Genomic DNA, 16,641 nt, shown 5'->3' with positions numbered 1-16,641 from the left:
AAGTTATTTTAGCTGGCTCCTCTACTCCTTCAGCTAATCTAAAATTTGTGCAGTCTTCCTTCAAGGGCTGCCCAACACTCTTGTTTGAAGACTTGGTGGTTGAATAGTTAGCTACACTTTATGCTTTGACGCTTGTTGGTAAATTCATGTTAAGACATCCTAACCTTGATGTTATCCAAAAAATTTTTCTAAACCTAAAACTTTTCAGATCATTTCACATTGGTTTACTTGATCAAAGACATGTTGTTATCCAACTTGCTAATGATCTTGATTATAGCCACATTTTTGATAGGAGATCTTACTATATTCAATCATGTCAAATGCGGTTGCTTAAATGGATGCCAAATTTTGATGTGAGGGAGGAATCCCCTATTGCTCCAGATTCGATTTCTTTTCTGAACTTGAGGTTTCACTTCTTTAATCATCAAATTCTTTTTAGTATGGCTTCTATTTTTAGGAGACAGCTACAAATATACCAAGTTACTACTACTATGTCGAGGCCGTCTGTTGCTCGGGTGTTAATTGAACTTGATGTTTCTAAAAAATATCATTCTGAAATATGGATTGGGTTTGAAGTCAAGGGGTATTTCTAAAAAATTGGGTTTGAAAATTTACCTATTTTTTCTCTTTTGGCAAGATGCATAGCCATGGCATGAATGACTATTTTTGGATATAGCCTCATCTCTGTAAAGAAAAGGAATCATTAAAACATAATGAGGGGGTTGTTACTCAGGTTGTCTCTAACCCTACTCTTGTTAATTTAGAGGACTATAACTATAATCCTCTTCAGAATCTTGAGGACTCGAGGGTGGTTAATGTGGAGGACCCTCTTCCTTCTAATCCTAATGATGCTTCATTGAATCATGATCAGGAAGTTGTAGTTCAATCTTTTGCTAATCCTATTATTGATTATGAAAAGAATGCAAAGGATCCTTTGTCTAGTATTGAAGTTCCCAATATTGTCATTGTTGAAACTAACCCTTCGTGCACTTTTAATCAAAATATTTATGATTATAGTGGTGTTATGCTTACCTCTACTACTTGTAATGCTTTAAATGAACAGGAATTTTTGGGTATTCAAGTGCCTTACAAAGAGGGGGAGAGGAATGATATCCCTTTAGAGGAAGGTGAATTTATTTCTTTGGAGATTGCCTTGCCTATCTCTAAAGGCATGGAAGAGCTTGTTGTGAGAAACCGTGACACTTTAGAGGATGATGGTATGTTTATGGAAGATGAATGCCCTCAATAGACTGCTCTTAGGGAACATCCAAGCGGTAGTAAGACTATCTCAACTTCTTATTATAATAATGATGCTTTGACTGATACTGAAGATATGTATATTGCTATTAAATGTTTGTCCAAGGATGATAATGATTTTAGTTTTAATAAATTTCATAGTAAAAGAGGAAGGAAGCCTAAGCATATCTCTTTGCAACCTCCTAGAAACACTCGTTCTCATACTTCCCACTAAGTATTTTCTTTATGTTTAATGCCATTATTTGGAATGTGAGGGGTATTGGTTTTCCTTCTTCTAAAATTCATGTTAAGAATTTATGTCGTGTTCATAACCTTTATATCCTTGTGTTGCTTGATCCTCTTATTTCCTCTTCTAAATTGTTAAGCACCGCTCATTTTTTTTGGGATTTAAACATGCTATCTCTAATGTGGCTCTAATGTGGCTAATAAGATTTGGTTTTTTTGGAAAGACTCGGTTAAAATTGATGTTATTGGTGATTTTGCTCAGGTTTTGCATTGTAAAGTTGAGGTTCTTAGTTTCAATTATTGTGCCTCTTTTGTGTATGTTGTTTCTTCTCTTTATAATAGAAAAATGCTTTGGGAGCAACTTATTGCTTTTCATAATATTTTCAATTTTCCTTGGATTGTTGGTGGAGATTTTAATGCTATCACTAAACCCTCTGAAAGGATTGGAGGGGCCCTCCTTCTTTCTGTTCTATGGAGGATTTCAATAGTATGATATTAACTTGTAACTTAATTGATATTAGTTTTGCTGGTAATAATTTTATTTAGAATAGGGGCCATTTATGGCAAAGGCTGGATCGTGTGCTCTTTAATGTCTCTTGGATTAACTCTCTTGTTTCCACTAATGTGCAATATCTTAGTAGAACTTTATCTGATCACACCCCGTTACTTATTAGCCTTAAGTTTAGCCATTTCATTATTTCCTCCAAATTTAGATTCCAAAATATGTGGTTACATCATGACTCTTTTTTTTATTTTATTCAGAACAATTGGCAAGCTCTGTTACATCCGGATAATTCTATTGTGGAATGAGGAGACTTTGGCTTAAGCCGAAAAGGCTGAAACAAGTTTTAAATTGGAGGAATCATCATGTTTTTAAAAATCTTTTCTCTAATATTTTGCATGCTGAACAACTGCTTAATTTTCTTGAGTTGGCTTGTCAAGATGAACCTACAGATAATTTTTTTTCCTTTTAAAGAAGTCTAAAGATGGCCTTTTTAATTTTCAAGCTTGAGAGGAGCTTTTTTGGAAGCAGAAAGCTACTGCTAAGCACTTGGTTGAAGGCAACAACAATACTAAATATTTTCATGCCTTGGTTAAGAGAAAAATGGTTAAAAATAGTGTCACTAAAATCCAAAGGGAGGCTTAGCAGTATTCCATCTAATAGTGTCACTAAAAAGGTTGAAGAAAATCAAATTGAAACCAAAAACTGAACTTTTTTGGTGGAGGCTTTACAATAAATGTATTCCATCTAATCCTTTCTTGGTTAAGAGGGGAATATGTATTAATTCTCATTGCCCGAGAGGATGTGGAGTTGATGAAGATGAAAACCATTTAATTAGTGGTTGTTTCAAAATTAAGAATGTGATTTCTGTTATCAATAATTGGGGTTTTATGATTCCAATTTTTGATAGTTTTCAGAGTTGCATGGATTTTCTTCTTGGAGCTAATGGAAGGAACTACCTTGGGGCCAACTTGTTTTGTACAGCAGTTTATCTGGTTTGGAAGAGCAGATGTAAGTTGATTCATGGTGATAGAGAAGATTTGGATAATACATTAGCAGCAAATGCCATTTCATTTGTTGTAAGCAGTAATTTCCTGAATATTCAAACGGGATCCTAGGATGCTAATCAGCTTGGACTGTTTTCTACTTGGCATCCTCCTCCTCCCGGGTGGATCAAGATAAATGTGGATGCTGCTCTTAAAAGTAATAATATGGCTGGTATTGGTGGAGTAGCTAGAGATGATCAGGGCAGATTTCTACTGGCTTTCGGTGAAAAATGTTGGCATTGGGACATCTCTCAATTGGAACTATTGGCTGTGGTATACTTGAAAAAACTAGTGAAAGATTGGATGTCTGAAGCACAAGGCGTTATCATTGAAGGGGATAATTTCAATATCATCAAGATGCTTCAAAATGCGGTTAAATCTTGGAAGGTTAGTAAGATGATTGATGAGAATTTAGCTTTTTTATTGGAATTTAATCAAATTGTATTTTCTTGTTCGCTTAGAGCTAGTAACAAATTAGCAGACATTTGTGCTAATTTGGCTCTTGATAACTCCTTTTTTTGGGAGAATATCCTTGATTTTTCCATTCCTTCTTCCTTCTTGTATTGTTTGAAGGAGGAATGTGATGCTTTAGGAAACACTTGATTGTTGGTGGTTTGTGGTTTTCTGAGTTTTAATGCATTTGGCATTGTCTTCAAAAAAAAAAATCCAAAGGGAGGATGGTTATGTTATTGATAACTCTACAAAGACTGCTAATTTATTTGTGCAACATTTTCAAACTCGTTTCAATAAATTGTTTAGTCCGGCTCAGATTATTGATTATTCTTTCATTCCTTCTCTTATTTCTCATGAGGAGAATATCAATCTCTCCAGGTCTCCTTCTTTTGAGGAGGTTAAAGAGACTCTGTTGGATATAAATAGTAATTATGTGGCTGGGCATGATGGTTTTACCACTCTTTTTATCCAAAAAACTTGGCATATTATTGATAATGATATTTTTTTATGTTTTAGATTTCATTGCTGGTAACTATGTACCTAAGTTTTTTACTTCTACCTCTATTGTTCTTATTCCTTAAAACAATGATGTTAACACTTGGAATGATTTTAGACATATCAGTCTTTGCACTTTTTTAATAAATTGATCTATAAAATTATTATAAATCATCTTACTTCTATTTTATCTAGAATTATTTCTTCTAATCATATGGGTTTTGTTAAAGGTAGGGCCATTACAGATAATAATTTATTGGGTTAGGAATTCTGTCAAGATTTGGATGTCAGGGTGAGAGGGGGGTAATTTAATTCTCAAGCTTGATATTGCTAAAGCCTATGATAATATTGATTGGAATTTTTTGTATCTTAATTTAGAGTTTTTTTGTTTTGATTCTGATAAATATCGTCCTGTACGATCAGTATAGAATTTCAAGATCTCCTTATTTGTGTGTGTGTGTGAGATTTTATTCACTCAATTACAATCACTCCCTTTCAAAATTAATTAAAAAAAAAAACATCAATTAAACAAAATATCTCATGTTGAATTTGAATTGAAGTTTTCGTAGTCTGGAGTCTGATTTTCCTGAAATGTTAGTACACACAAGAGCAAGTGCAAATCTTCTGACATTGTTAGGAGATAACTATACATTTGAACAATAATGTTTGGAATCATCAAAACTACATAAGTTGCATAAATATAACTCATTCAAATAGCAACTATTCAAACATATTTAATAAATTTGGTAGGGTTTTCCATATTCCATTTATGCTTTACGGACGATTTTATTATTTTTACTAATGCTTCTAGTAATAAAATTTAAAAACATATGGATTTCTTCTATCAATTTGAGTCAGTTAGTGGTTTAGCCTTTAGTAAAAATAAATGTTGTTTTATTACTTCTAAAAGAATTTATAATGATGGTATTTCTTCTATTAAAAATCTTATTGGTTTTACCCATGCTCAATTGCCCATCAAGTATCTCAGTGTTCCTCTTTTTAATGGGAGGAGGAGATCCTTTTTGTTTGATGATCTTATTGCCTCTGTCCATAACAAACTGTTATCTTGGGAGTCCAATTTTCTTAGCTTTGTTGGTAGAGTTATTATTATTAAAAGTGTTATTTGTACCTTACCAATTTGTAGTTTTCAAATTATTTTTCCTACTCAAATTGTTACTGATATGATTCACAAACTGATTAACAAATATTTTTTAAAAGACACTTTTTCTAGCTCTAAAATTCATTGTGTAGCTTGGGATAAGTATTGTGGTGTTTTGGCTGAAGGTGGTCTTGGTTGTAAGAATTTTTATAACCTGGCTAAGGCTTTTTCTTTTAAACTTTGGTATAATTTACGTTCTAATGATAATTTTTGGGCTAAATTTATGATTTCCAAGTATTGTGTTGGCGAACATCTTACTAACTATTTTTCTAAACAAGGTGACTCTAGAGTTTGGAAAAGACTTTGCAAGGTTAAATGGGAGGTGGAGCCCTTTATTTCTTGGGGGCTTGGTGATAGTAATATTTTCTTTTGGCAAGATCGATAGTTAGGTAAACTCTCTATTGAATATATTTTGAATTCTTCTTCTACTGCTTATTTTAAGGTTAACTCCTTTTTTAATGATATTGTATGGGATTATAAAAAACTCTCTAACGTTATTCTTGATTTCATTATTCATCTCATTTTAAACTTACCTATCAATATTGAGTCGAATGATACAATCTTATGTGACTTTTCCAAAGATGATGGATTCATTCATAATTAGTATATATCCAAGTAACAAGTAAACACTTTGTATTTTTGTATGTAACACAATCAAGATGTTGTGGGGATAAAAACCAACCAAAAGACAAGAATAAGACAATCCAAAAAGCACTTGATCATGATCGAATTTATAAGCCTACTTGGATATTGAGCATTTCCTTGTTGCCAGAACTTAATTATTTACAATGAATCGTTGCAACTCATGGAAATGGAATTTGATAAATCTTTTCTTACATAGAGTCATTCTACATTATATATATAGATATGTCTGAAATATAGAAATATAGATATTCTATGGACCTAGGACCTATTTATATTCTATGGATCTATTTCTGTAATTATTTTGATACAGAGCTAAGAGTAATATTGACAATATTTTTAAGTTTATTTGTCATAAGAGCATTACTTCCACTATTTCTATCTTTGTTTGGAAAATTTTGCATAGATATTTACCCACTGATGATAATCTCACTAAAAAAGGGTTTAGTCTGGCTTCCAAGTGTCAATGTTGTTACCATTTGGAGAATATACATCATGTCTTTATCTCTAGCCCTGTTGCTATTAGAACTTGGGTCTATTTTAATTATTTGTTCCAATTAAATTGTTTTAATGGCAATCTCTCAATTAAATCTATGCTTAATGCTTGGCTTATTAATTCTAAAGGTCACATCCATAATGTTATTCCTTCTCTCATTCTCTAGTTTCTTTGGTTGGAAAGGAATAATTCTATTTTAATGATGCAAAAATGAACCATCATAATGTGATTCAGAGGGTTAAGGACAAGGTTTGCTCGCTTGTGGCTATTAAGTTACTTTCTTATAAGAATTTCAAGAGTTATTATTTTTTTAGCAATGCTTTAGGGATCAGGTGGATGGGTACTCAGACTGATTCTCATCGTAATATTATTTATTGGATCAAACCTCCTAGAAACTTCTTTAAATTGAATATAGATGGTGCTTGTGGTGAGTTTTCTAGGGGTAGTGGTGGTACTATCAGGGATAGCAATGGTTGCCTTATATTAGTTTTTGCTGGGCCTACTCTTCTTGGCAATTATAGTAATGTTGTAACCTTGGCTATTCTTTTTGATATCCAGTTATGTGTTTCCCTTAATTTAACTAATTTACTTATTGAGCTGAACTCTGATTATGATTTTTGGCTGTTTTTAATTGAGGGGGATACGTTTTGTATCTTCGAACATTTTTATCAGATTAAAGAAATTAAAAAGCTCTTGGTATTTTTGAATTATGAGTTTCTGCACACTAACAAGGAGGGGAATGTGTGTGCTTCCTGGCTTGCAAACTGGGGTTGTTCCCTTGAGTGTTTTACTGATGTTATTGGGGCTTTCATTCCGGTTTCTCTTCGAGTTTTGCTCAAACTGGATGAACTTGGTTTTCCTTATGTTACTACTTAAGTGGCTTTCTTCCTTAGTGGGTTGCTAGTTATTTTGGTTGTTGTGGTTTTTTTTTTTTTTGGACTATTTTGTTGTGTATGTACCCTTTTCCTGGTTTGGGGCTTCATCTGTTTGAGGTTTGTGCTAGTTTACTTCATATGGCTAGGCCTGTTTGGAGGTTTGTCTGGCTTGATGGTCTCCTGAGATGGTATTTCTTCCTTCTTTAGGACTTCCAGTACTTCTACTTACTGGGTGTGTTCAATTTTTACCATAATTTCTGAGTTTTGAAATTTTTGATTTGTGGTTGTGTTCAGTTCTCTTTGATAGCTGTTGATGAGTTTTCTGTTGTGGTTACTATGGGTTTAATTTTTGGCTTTTATTTCTGTGTTGGATTATTGGATTAGATTATTACAAATCTGTTTTCAAGGAATATAATTTTGATGATAGCAAACACTTCTATTTCTCTATGACTGCCATGTCTACCAACATTTTAGTTCTACAAGATCAAACTGTAAATTAAACCAGGTCAAGATTGGATAGATTAAGACTGAGTTAGTTTGTAATGTACGGCATGTATCTTTTACCTTTTCTTGAGTCTTTTGTAATAATATGGGTCCTGATGCTAAGTAACCTTGCATACACACTTGGGGGAATTTTTTTGACTATTTTAAAGTTTTCTATTTTTATCACAAAATTGGCCTGGATGATCAGTTAAAAATAAAAACCCTAATATTAGGGCATCCTGGTTAAGACAGCCCTAATTAAGCGCATCGTATTTGATGATATGTGTATCGGCCGAGACGATAGGCTCAAATTAGAACGAATTTATCACCTGATCTATTTAGGTATCTTTTATTTTTTGTCATTGTCCAGGACATCATCCTAGATGATGTAGAATAATTATGCCTGAATTAATCTGGTAATTAAGGAAAGCAATTAAGGTTTGATTGCTCAATCATATCGTTGAAAGTTAATTATGGATGTTAAGCCCTTATGAACTAGCCGAAGGCTAACCAAGAGGGGGGTGAATTGGCATTTTAAAAAATCTTTAAATAAAAATACAAAACTCAAACCACAATTCACCACAAAGACAAGTGTGGAAATTAAATGTGAAAAAGTAGTAGTAAAAGAATATAGAGATTTATAGTGGTTCGCTCAACTCGACCTACGTCCACTCCCAGGAGGTGCCCTCCAGGTATTGCACTAAACTCAATGTATCTTCTTTTGCTCCAACAGCGAGGCGGAGAAGCCTTTACAAAACCTCCTTTCCACCAACATCGGTGAGGCAGAGACCCGACTCCTTTTGCTTCCTCCTGAAGCAAGCAGAGAACCTTGATTGATTGCTGAAGTAGACCTCCCTTGAACCCCCAAGGACAAGGGATGATGTTCAATGAAGATAACTTGGAACCTTGCTTGGAGCAACCTTTGTGAAACCCCTCACAAGTTCCTCCCTCTCTCTCCCTCTCTCTCCCACTCCTCTAGGCTCTCTCAGGTCAAGACAACATCAAAAGATGTTCTAAAGGATAGAACAAGAACTCTTAAATAGAAGAGCTTCGGAATAGCTCATTAAATGCAACTAACCGACTTTATCATCCAGGATGATATAAATATCATCCTATACGATCAGGGCAAATTAAGCTCAATCAACCAGGACGATCTGGGACGATCAAAAGAAATTTATTCAAATCATCCAAGATGATACAATATCATCATGTACGATTAGTACAAATAATATTGTCCATTCAATCGCACTAAATGGATATCTAGAAGATGGAAAAATAGCTTGATCGTCCAGGCTTATCTCATGATCATCCTGGACGATTAGTTCAAATCTGTAAAAATTATCTAGAGCATCACCCTGAATATAAATTGGCCAATGTGTGATCATCCAGGAACAACCAAGGTTTTTGAACTGATCATCCCTGACGATCCTGCGATCGTCTAGGCTAATATGATCAAGTCAACCAAACCTTAATTGCTTTCCTTAGTTACCAGATTAATTTAGGCATAATTATGTTGCATCGTCTAGGACGATGTCCAAAAATAAATAATACCTAAATAGAACTGACGGCTAATTCTTTCTAATTTGAGCATATTGTACTGGCCAATATGAATATCATCCAGGACGATGAGCTTAATGACGACTGCCTTAACCAGGATGCCCTAATTAGTGTTTCTATTTTTAACTGATCGACCAGGATGATATGGGGATCATCTTTGAAGATGTCCTCAAAATAGAGAACTCTAACTTAGAAAGAAAAAATTAACCCGTGTGTGTGTGCAAGGTTGCTTAGCATCAAGAACCACATCGTTTACAAAAGACTCAAGAAATGAAAAGAATTTTACATACTAACTCTGACCTAGTCTACCTAATCTTTAGCTGGTTCAAATTATAGTCTTGATATTGTGGACCTAAAAAGTCAATAGGCAAGGAAGTCATAGAGAAACAGAAGTGTTTGTTATCATCAAAATTCTACTTCTTAAAATCAGATATGCAACAATCTCCCCCTTTTTTATGATAGCAAATACAAAAATAATTAAAATAGTTTAAAGAAAATTGTGAGATAGAAATAAACACAGTTTAATAGTCCAATAACAAAATCAAACTACAGAGAAAACAGTACAACTAACTATTCCCCCTATTAACATCACAAAAAGAAGGAAAAAAGTAGACAGAAAATATAGAAGATACTAAAACAACAGAAACAAACTACAATGAAAAAATAGTATAAAAACTAATAAAAAGATGGCCCCTGATCATCTAAAGCAGGTGGTGGTGGTGGTGGCGGGTGAAAGTAGCTGGAAAGGGTGGCGAACTGCTCTCCAAGCTAGGCCATGTCCTAGTCGTGCTGTCACTACTGATGTGTAATGTAGGAGTCAAAACGGGCTAAGTCCTCAGCATGTTGCTGCTCTTATGTAGCAATGTAAGACTTGAATTGTGCCTCCTACTAGTCGAATCGCTCCACTAGCTCATCTAGCTGAGAGAGCTGGCGAAGCGGATCAGGTGCAGGAATAATTAGGGGAGCTGCTCCTCCTCAGCTCCCTCAGCTTCCTCATGCCCCGAGTGGAGACGAGTATTATGAAGAACATGGAAGGAGTTGTTGGAGTAGAAGGCAGGCTGGAAATTTGGTGGAGCAGGATATTGGAGGTTATATTTTGATTCTAAGACATAGGCAATGATATGTCTTAGGGCTAGATTTGGCTTCCTCCTATGTCCTAGTTCATGAATAGTGGTCAAATGCTCAATGTAGCAAAATTTAAATCAGTGGCATTAAAGTCACGACAGGCCAAAATGTAAAAGGTGGTGTTCGAAAAAAAAGGAGTGATATGGACGTGATCACCATCTTTCTAAAGAATTGATGTGAGAAGGATATGCTGGATTGTCCTAGCATCCTTGGGTGTTGGACTCTCAAACATAAAAGTGAGCATTGGTGTTTAGAAGAAAGTGGTTGACCGGAGCTTAGTCATAATCAGGGTCAGAACATAGGGTGTGGAGTTTGTCCCTTTTTGTGGAAAGGTGTAAAAGTTCATTGTAGTCGTGGTATGTGATTTCGACGGGGCGTCGATTCATATAGGACCCGGGTGAAGTGAAAGAAGAGTTTATGCAGAGGCTGCCAAAAAATTCAAATAAGAGCTCGAAGTTGAAATGTGCAGTAAGAGTAAGGAGAAAACATAATGAGGTCTGAGCAAACATATCAAGTACTGGATATGAGAGAATGTTCGGGTTGACAGACCAGGAGATAGTGATTTCGGCCGTCTTGTATCTTTGGTAGGTGGCTTGATCGTCCGCCTCAGTGAATTGAGGGTCCAGAGACCCTCAAGGAACTCCCAAAAGAATGGCGTGATCTCTTTCTATTGGCCATTATCAGAGGACAGAGCACAAGAGTAAGAGCACAAGGGGATTTTAGAGGGTTTGAGTAAGAAAAAATGTTTGAAAGGCTTGATTTATAAAGAATCGGCCCGATGGACCAGAACAATCGTAGAATCATCCAGGATGATTGGGTACAATAATTATGTCCAGGCTGATTGGTTAAAAAGGAGGTCCTATCATCCAGGATGATTAGAAATTATCCGAGACGATAAGACACAGGTGATCATCCCGAGCAGTCAAGCTGCACGACCATTAAAAAAGAAGATCATCCTGGCCGATTAGGTGTATCTTCCAGGACGATGCTCAATAATGGATCGTACCAGCCAAATTTAAAAATGTTTAAAGCATTGCCACGTGTATCATCCATGACGAACAGGTAGATCATCCAAGATGATCATCAATAATTGATCGTACTGACCAAATTTAATGGGTTTAAACATATTGCCATGTATATTGTCCAGGACGAACACATGGATCGTACAGGGCAATTTCCCAAAATTAAGTAAAGTTTTGAGAACATCATCCAGTAAGAAGAAGATCGTCTAGGATGATCACAAATAATTGAAACATAAGTCGATAAAATCATCCGAGATGATAATGTATCATCCTGTACGATCAGAACAAGAAAGGTCAGCACAACCAGCATATGGAGTTGTAAGAGTGATTTGAATGCATCGTCCAGGACGATATGAATATCGTTTGGGATGATGTGACAAAAAGTTAAAAATTCAGGAATGGATGAAGATGATCAGAGAAGACCCAAAAGTAAAAAAAAAAAGATAAAAAATAAAAGACAACAAATACATAAAAAGCATAAGAAATAAGTTTTTTTTAATCAAGGTATGAATATGACAAAGTCTCCATGTGATTGATTTTAAAGATAAGTCAATGAGTTAACAACATCAAAAATCCGAAAAATAGTAAAATATCTGATCATGTTAACTCTTAGCTCAGACTTCTCTCAGGGCAAAACTGTCTTTTGAAATCAAAAGACCTAACTCAAAAAAATCAATTGGAAAAGAAAAGGAGATCCATTCAAGACTTGGTTTCAAAAAAATATCTTATACAAAAATATATCAAAGTAATTTGTCACAATCGCGAAATTCTCAAGTGTTACATGAATTCTTCTAAGATTTAAAAGTTTGAAAAGAGAAGAGAGCTTGCTTTTGGTGGGCTCATTTTATGACTCTTGTCTATTGAATAGTGCACTTTACGCATCTTTTAGTTTTTGATACACTTTGTGTATATTTTTTAATTTGACATCATTGTGTATCTTTTGTTTTTGGCATCATTGGCCTTTTTTTTGCAAGCTAGATTATCTTTAAAAAACTCTTAAATATTCTCAGTTGTGAGTATATCTTTTAGATATTAGAGAAGAAAAACTCACTCTCTAATATATGGAAGAACAAATCACAAAATAGAATCAAGAATCATATGATAAATGCAATGACAAGATAACAAAAAATCTTGAAGTAACATAAAGACTTTGATTATTATAAATATAAGCTAGACTACTGTAGCAAGGTAGAAAATAAATTAATCGTAAAGTCGAGTAGTTAATTGAGATAAACTTTTGTTTAGAAAAGAAAATTACACCACTAAAATAGGTTAGAGAAAGACATAATCAATGGTGTTTTCACTCTTTATCAGATTAAGAGATGAAAAATAGTTACTATAAATTTTCAAAAACAAAAACAAGGTATAAGATATCAATTTAGTGATGATTAGAAAGGAAAAATTAAAGCATACAAAAGAAAAGAAAAAAAAAATAAAGCAACAAAAATAAATAATGAAAAACTACAAAAATAAAACAACATAAGTAAAAAAATAAACAACAAATAACAGATCATAAATCAGTAGGAATCAAGTTCATGTATTTATGTCAATCACAACCAATCTGATCCCTAAAGTGATAAAAGTGTCGAAGGTCAATGGTTTAATAAAGATGTCAACTAGTTAATTCTTAGTTTCCACATAGTGTAACTCAATGTCTCCCTTGGTTACATGGTCTCTAATAAAGTGATATCTTATGTTAATGTGATTCGTCCTTGAATGTTGGATAGGATTCTTAGAAATGTAGATGGCACTAGTGTTGTCACAAAGGATTGAGATAGTGCCTACAGGTAATCCTAAATCTAGAATTTGTTGCTTCAACCAAAGGACTTAGGCCATATAACTTTCTAAGGTAATGTACTGAGCTTTAACAGCCCAGAAGTATTTTGGAAGTGAATACTCAGCAAGCATAACTCTAGCGGCTTTCATTAAGGTTCTGTTCTTTCTTTCAACTACCACATTCTGCTGAGGGGTCCTAGCAGCTGAGAAGTTATGGCTAATCCCCTTATCCTCACAAAAGTCTCTAAATCTCCCATTTTTAAACTCTCCCACATGTTCACTATGGATGATCAAGATCTCACAACCTACCGTTTTCTGAATCTAAGTGAAGAATGATCTAAATTCATCAAAAGACTCATTCTTATTAGACAGAAATATAATCCAAGTAAACCTCAAGTAGTCATCGACAATCACAAAACCATAGACTTTCCCTCCTAAGCTCACAGTGCTAATAGGTCCAAACAAATCCATGTGAAGGACTTCTAAAGGTCTAGAGGTGCTAATGTCCTTAATGGTCTAAAAAGTGGAGTAGACTTGCTTTTCTAATTGGCAGGCATCACAAAGGTGATCTTTTTAAAACTTAAGCTTATGTATACCTCTAATTAGGTCTTTCTAGGTCACTCTCCTAAGGATTTTCATACTGTCATGACATAACCTCCTGTGCCACAACAATGAATTATCAACAGTAGTTTTTAAGCAAAATGAAGCAGCACATTCAATATTATTTAAATCAAGCATGTAAATATTGTTAATCTACTTTCCCTGCTAAACAGTATTATTATTTAAGCTTATAATATAAGTATTAGCAAAAAAAATTATGATGAAGTCCTTATCACAAAGCTGCTAATACTGAGCATGTTGTGTATCAGTCTATCTACAAGCAAAATAGTTTCAATCAAAATGTTCTTGGAGTTTCCAATTATACCTACATCCACCACTTTCTTGTTGGTATTGTCTCAAAGAGTAACCTTGCCTTCTGTACTAGTCTCCAGCAAAATGAATTGATTGTCATATCTAGTTATATGTCGTGAGCATCTGCTGTCCAGGTATCACATGCTCTCACGAGGCCTTTTGTGAGAGCTAGCCTACAAAATTATCAAACATCATATTTAGGAATCCAAATACGTTTGGATCCCTTCTTATGGAAAGTAGAATGCAATGCATGTATGTTATGCTGTGAATCATGCAATTTGGGGCTCCACACCCAATGTGTACTACGATGAATGGTGCAAGTATGAGCAATGTGTCATAACATGTCACATGAAAAATATTTAACACCAAGAAAAGGATGTAATAATCTAGTCATGTGGTTATGCTTCTTTTTAAAGTTATGTGACGCATGCAATGCTGATTTGTTATTTTCAAAAGCTTTGAGATTTTGTTACTTTCTTAAACTCCTTTTCTAACTCAGCATGAGATGACTTTAAGGAATCATGTACATCAAATAATTCATTATGCTTTTTGTTTAATGCATCAAACTCATCAAGTAATGACATGTGATTGATATCAATTATAGAATGATCTTTAAGAAGAATTTTATACTCTTTTTTACAAATTAAAAAACTTCAATTTCAAGCTAACAATGTTTTCTTAATTTTCCTATATGATGAATGAATTTTTTCAGAAACTTCAAGTAGTTGCTCATAAGTTAGTTCACATACCTCTTCATGGTCACTTTGACCAAGATGTTCGTCTGCCATTAAGCATAAGTTTGTAGTCTCATCTTCATCTTCAGTCTCAGATGAGTTCGATGTAGAATTTACCCAGAATGCCTTTTGGAACCTCTTCTTGTCCTTTTGAACTTGGGTTTCTCCTCACCCTTCTCCTTGCTAGGATGAGTTTTAAGTGTAGGGCAATCAGCTTTAACATTTCTTGGCTTTCTGCATTCAAAACAAATCATATCATTAAAGCTCTTAAAATTATTATTACTCTTACCTTTATTCCACTTTTGATTGTTCTTTTGCTTATTTCTAAGAAAGATTTTGAATTGCCTTGTGATTAAGGAAACATAATCACTTTCAGACCTGAAAGAATCAGTGTTCGTGTTGTTGGCCTTTAGTGCCACAGTTTTCTCCTTCCTTTTCTCACATGTATCAAGATTTCTTTGATTCACCCCTTGCTCGTAAGTAATGAGTGATCCAAGTAAGTTATCAATCGAATAAGTATTCAAATCTTTAGATTTAATAGTCGCAGTAATCTTTGCATCAAAAGAGGAAGGCAAGCATTTTAAAATTTTATTCACTTTTTTATAGTTAGTGAGTTCTCTTCCTAAAACATGCAAAGAGGTAACAATTTGAGTAAATCTTGTATACATTTCATAAATTGATTCAGAAGATTTCATACTAAAAAGTTCATAATCATATAGTAAAATATTCAATCGAGATTGCTTAACTTCTTTGGTTCCTTCATAAGTAATACATAATTTATCTCAAATTTATTTACCAAAAGTACAAGTTAAAATGCGCAAGTAAACTTCAGATTTTAAAGAACAAAAAAATAGTTCAAACATTTTGTATTAAGTTATGCTAAATCCCTATCATCAAGAGTCCATTCAGTAAAAGGAAGTGAAGCAGTAACGTCATTAAGTTTACCAGTTGGAGGTGTATCACCATCCTTAGCAAGCATCCACTGTGATAGTCAATTGATTAAAAAATTAAGACATGCGAGTTTTCCAAAAATCAAAAGGAATATTATCAAACAAAGATGGTCATGTAATAAAATACCCTTCCGCAGTATTACGATTCATGGAATTAGCCATGAATCAAGTCAAAAGTTTTTAAAAACTCAATTTTATGAATCCTACTCTAATACCACTTGAAAGTTTGTTAGGGATGTTAAGCCCTTATGAACTGGCCCAAGGCTAACTAAGAGGGGGGGTGAATTGGTATTTTAAAAATCTTTAAATCAAAACACAAAACTCAAATCACAATTCACCACAAAGAAAAGTGCGAAACTTAAATGCGGAAACGTAGTGGTTAAAGAACACAGAGATTTATAGTGATTCGGTCAACTCAACCTATGTCCACTCCCTGGAGGCGCCATTCGGTATTGCACTAAACTCAGTGTCTCTCCTTTTTCTCCCACATCAAGGTAGAGAAGCCTTTACAAAACCTCATTTCCACTAACACCGATGAGGCAGAGAACCCGACTCTTTTTGCTTCCTCCTGAAGCAAGCAGAGAACCTTGATCGATTGCTAAAGTAGACCTTCCATGAACCCCCAAGGATAAGGGATGACTATCGATGGAGATAACTTGGTACCTTTCTTAGAGAAACCTTTGTGAAACCACTCACAAACTCCCACTCACAAATTCCTCCCTCTCTCTCCCTCTCGTCTAAGCTCTCTCAGGTCAAGACAGCTGCAAAAGATGTTCTAAAGAGTAGAACAAGAGATCCTAAATAGAAGAGCTTCAGAATGTATCATTAAATGCAATGAACTGACTTTATCGTCCTATATGATCACTACAAATTAAGCTCAATCAGCTAGGACGATCTGGGCAATTAGAAGAAATTTGTTCATATCATCTAGG

This window comes from Dendrobium catenatum, unplaced genomic scaffold (assembly GCF_001605985.2).
Source record: "Dendrobium catenatum unplaced genomic scaffold, ASM160598v2 fragScaff_scaffold_853, whole genome shotgun sequence".
Lineage (NCBI taxonomy): Eukaryota > Viridiplantae > Streptophyta > Magnoliopsida > Asparagales > Orchidaceae > Dendrobium > Dendrobium catenatum.
Note: the sequence above shows the minus strand (reverse complement) of the source record.